Consider the following 4,737-nt stretch of genomic DNA (forward strand, 5'->3'; position numbering starts at 1 on the left):
TTACTATGCCCGCCTGTCCTGGCGGTTACCCGGGTAGCGGTCAGACGCCGGCCGCTTTTGGATGACGCCAGCTGACTGACGGGTGGCGTCATAGATACAAGTGCGCATGTGTGGGGCTCATTCCATGATAGGCTCACGGCAGTCAGGTGACTTCTCCCAGCCAGTCATATAACTGGGATGTTCACAATAATAGCCACGCCCCCCGAGGAAGCGGTCCTGCATACCGCGAAACGCGCGTAGGGGTACACAAGTCGGCGCCTGTCATACATCTGGACATGATGGGTATGTCTATCTAGCTTATTCAAGCACACTTTGTCTTTTCCCACATTGTTCTTACTTACATGCCACATCAATCTCTACCACATGGTATGTAGCTGAGCCTTGCACAGATCCAGTGGTGGAACATGTCAGCTTATTTACATCTAGTGCAGTCATTATTGGTATCACCAGCATTATCCATCCGGGCTACACGTATGATATAATATTGCCCAAGGGGGAAAATAATTTTTTGTTTTTGGTGACCTCTGCACTAATATATTCCACCATGTACTTCTTTGGCTGGTAGAATAACTACATTACATTGCTTAATTATCTTACATCATCAACTTTTGTGGTATTGACTTTGGATATCCATTCCCATCACAGGCTGCCCACTTGTTTGTCTTTTTAGTATCGGGCCTTATGTGATTACCCATTTTATTGGATTTTGTAATATCCTGTATCTCTTATACGTGTCCTTCTTTTTGATAAATAAATTCATACATGTTTTGCAATGGAAATGGATTCTATGTCCTCCTTTTTCTCATGATATTGAGAATCGTCTCCATTATATTTGACTTTATGAGGCATTATCAAGGTATTTTACTCTTTAATGTAATAGGATGTTCTTTTGGAGTTTTCTTTTTCACGTATATGTTTTTTCTGTGTTTTTCACAGCAACACGCTCCAAGCCTCATATGGATTATAAGGCACGAGAACAGGCTTGGTTAAATCAAATCGATGAGGTTTTTAATGACAAACCCGGTACTATTGTGGCTACGAGTAGTAGAGACCTTAGGGAGGCAGGCAGAAAAATCAGATCACTGTTAAATCGGCGAACCAAGACCTGGTGGAATCGTGCATTCCTTCAGAAATACATCGAAAAGGGCCTCATCCCACGTGGACTCAGGGTTCAGGTGTTCCCTTCTTTTCCCATTGATGATTTAGAAATTAAGGGGCAATGGGAGGAGTTGGCCAATGTATGCTCCAGGGGGTTTATGGAACTCCTTATCCGACTGAATGACAAAACTATAGCTGACCTTGATCAGGAGATTGAGGAGTTACAAAATTTGATCAAAAAAGACATGTCCAGTGACGAATTGGTTTTATTCAATCGTGAACTGGATCTTGACTTTAACAAATGGGAGAAGGAAATTTGTGAGATAAAAACAAAGAAATTCTCAAGAGACACTAGTGACTATCAATCTGATACAGTGTACAGATGGAATCATAGATTTAAATCATCAAGAAATCCCAAACGGGGGAGATCATTTTCAGCTACTTCATATGCTTCAAGTGAAGGATCAGTTAAATCCAACTCTAATTCGTTGGTAACACGTTTTGGTACCAATCGGGAAGCACAAGCTAATAAAACAAAATCTCATCCACCTAAGAAAATTGACAAATCTAAAAGTCAGACGCTTCAGGTAATCAACCTGTCCAATCATGTGTTGACTCCGATTCAAGTTGATTTATTATCTAAAGGTCTCACTTTTTCTCCCACAAATTCTTTTGATTTGTTTACAGCTGTAAAAGACCTGTACCTGTTTTCTCGAAAATTGATTCTCAAAAAATTTCACAACAGTAAGAAACAGGATCCACCGACAACTAGTCAGTTGGAGGAGGAGGCCCTCGTTATATTGGAGGAGCTTTTGGGGGAACAACAGCCTAACTCTACAGGTATGTTTCCTCAAACCATACGTCCAAAATCCACTAGGTTCCCTCCCTTGTCCCTATGTCCAGCAGTGGAGATCTTTACAAGGTTGGTTATTGAGGATTTTGGCAGGATCTCTACGAGACGTAATCCCGATAACCTCACGGCACAACAACGTGTGGCCATTGATGAATTAAAATCTTTTCCAGATGTGGTTATAAAGCCTGCGGACAAGGGGGGGAACATAGTGGTTTGGCCTCAGGAAATGTATGAAAAAGAGGCCAATAAACAACTGCGAGATAGAGTAACTTACCGTAAACTGGATTGTAGTCCCTTGAAGGCCTTTTCAGATGCCTTGGAGGAGATTCTGTTTAGGGCCCTTGAACAGGGTATTATCCCCAAACAAATTTTTGAGGGCCTCCTGACCAAATTCCCAAGGATCCCTACCATTTATTTTGTGCCCAAGATTCACAAGGACCCCCTCGATCCGCCGGGACGTCCTATCGTGTCGGGCATGGGAGGGTTATGTGAACCTATATGCCAATTCATTGATCACTATTTAAAACCATTAGTTGAGGCACTTCCTTCCTATGTCAGAGACACGACGGACGTCCTGGCTCGGATCGACGGGATGTCCTTGGAATCAGATATGTTTCTTGTCACCGCAGACATTGAGTCGCTGTACACATGCATCCGCCACCAAGATGGCATAGATGCTTGTCGATTTTTTCTCAGAAGTAGTAATTGGGATGGCCCCACATGTGATCTGGTCCTAGAGTTACTTGAATATGTTCTTACACACAACTTTTTCGTCTTTAAAGACGTTTTTTATTTGCAGCAGTGCGGCACTGCCATGGGCGCGGCCTGTGCCCCCTCTTTCGCTGGCCTCTTCCTGGGGTACTGGGAGCGGGAGGTTTTTGCGGGGGAGGGGGGGCAGGCCGTTGAACATGTGCAGTGCTGGCTGCGCTACATTGATGATTTGCTCATGGTGTGGCAGGGTTCAAAACGAGATCTTCAAGAATTCATGGAGAGTTTAAATAACAATGGTTACAACATCAAATTGACCTATACTTGCAGTAATTCTGAGGTGGATTTCCTGGACATCAAGATCCGGGTGGACAATATGTCCAACCTACAGACTGATGTTTACAGGAAGCCCACCTCAGTGAATTCACTTCTCCATGCTGGATCCTGCCACCCATGGGCAACCATCAGGGCCATCCCCGTTGGTCAATTTTTGCGCATTAGGCGCATCTGCTCTTCGGAGGCAACATTTTTGGATCAAGCCGGGGAACTTAGAGATCGTTTTCTCAAACGGGGCTACAGTCGACGCTGTGTCAAGAAGGGCTTTGACAGAGCAAGAAAAACAAATCGGCTGGCCCTATTACAACCAAACATCAACAAGAAAAAACAAGAGCAGGGCTGTGTCAGATTTATCTCCACTTTTAATGGGGGATGGAACCAAATGAAGGACATACTTACCAAACATTGGAATATTCTAAGGACGGAGGTCTCATTGACGAATATAATCTCTGAGCATCCGCTTATGACATATCGTAGAAGCCCCAATTTAGGGGATATGTTGGTACGCTCACATTATGTCCCATACATCAAAAATCCTTTTGATTCTCGTGGTCCTCCTCTGGGATGTTACCCTTGCGGTAACTGTATCGCATGTAAAAATATTGTGCGGACATCGTCTTTTCAATCTGTAGATGGAACAAGAACAGACAACACATAACTTGTAATACTGCACAGGTCATCTATTACGCCACGTGTGGATGCCCGAAAGTGTATATAGGCCTTACGAGCCGCCAACTTAAACTACGTGTCCGTGAACATGTCCGTGACATCTTGGCGTCTAAAACAATAACTGATTTGACACAGCTTAAAACGATACCTAAACATTACAAGCTTGTACATAATAGCGACCCTAAATCTTTTCTAGTGAGAGGCATTCAAAACGTAAAAAGTGGTATCAGAGGCGGTGACATCAAACGCCTCCTTGCACAGAAGGAATGCAAATGGATCATGGTTCTTGGGACTATGACACCACAAGGGCTGAATGAATCACTCAGCTTCGCGCCATTTTTGTGATCTATAGTATTATTATTATTTTTTCTGCCTGCCATCTCTAGATAGGTATCTCTCTCTCTCTCCCTTTTTTAATTCTTTATATGTTGTTTTTTATGTCATGAGTGTCTTTTGGATTGTTGCACTCATTTTTAATTTGCTATTTGTCTGGCTATAGATAATACAATTCTTCCGTTGATGTCCTGCATTGGGAGTTTTACTATCACGCAATCAACATGCGGTATGGTGATCTACGTGGCAAGCTCATCACTGAACTCACGACAATATATGCTTATGTTTCGGCACATCATCTACAGAAAGTATAAAAACAGAGGACTTGGTGCGAATGGAAGAATATGTATCATGGTGATATTTTATTACCTCCCATTTTTGCCTCTTATTGTATTTATTTTTCTCTCTCTTTCTGTTCTGATGGATGCACACGCATTCATTGGTTGCATTGTTATATGTGCCATTCTGCTTTTTGTTTGTTGGCTATCCCCTCAGTAGACACCACTTATAGACAGCACACGCATGGTTGATTAGCTTAACATCTCCTCTCATTCATTTACATTTCTTTTCCCTCCCCTCCCTATCCCTCCCCTCCCCTTTCCCCTCCCTTCCCCTCTCCCCTTTCCCATTCCTTCCCCCCCACCCTCCCCTTTTCTTATTTATACGGGTCTAAGTCATCCGTTGTGCCGTGACCCTGTTATGGCTGAGTTCACGCGCGCCACACATGCAAATAACATATT

At 43.2% G+C, this 4,737-nt stretch overlaps 1 long non-coding RNA gene across 1 annotated transcript; it reads left to right on the forward strand.

The window, feature by feature from the left end:
* The first annotated feature begins 1,593 nt into the window (after nt 1-1,593).
* On the forward strand, nt 1,594-4,313 carry LOC141059008 (uncharacterized). Its single transcript, XR_012222368.1, has 3 exons — nt 1,594-1,685; nt 1,786-1,938; nt 4,164-4,313. It is a non-coding gene; the product is annotated as an uncharacterized lncRNA (long non-coding RNA).
* The last annotated feature ends 424 nt before the right edge of the window (nt 4,314-4,737 follow it).

The sequence above is a fragment of the Dendrobates tinctorius genome, unplaced genomic scaffold (genome assembly GCF_039654945.1).
Source record: "Dendrobates tinctorius isolate UK_male_01 unplaced genomic scaffold, ASM3965494v1 ptg000223l, whole genome shotgun sequence".
NCBI lineage: Eukaryota > Metazoa > Chordata > Amphibia > Anura > Dendrobatidae > Dendrobates > Dendrobates tinctorius.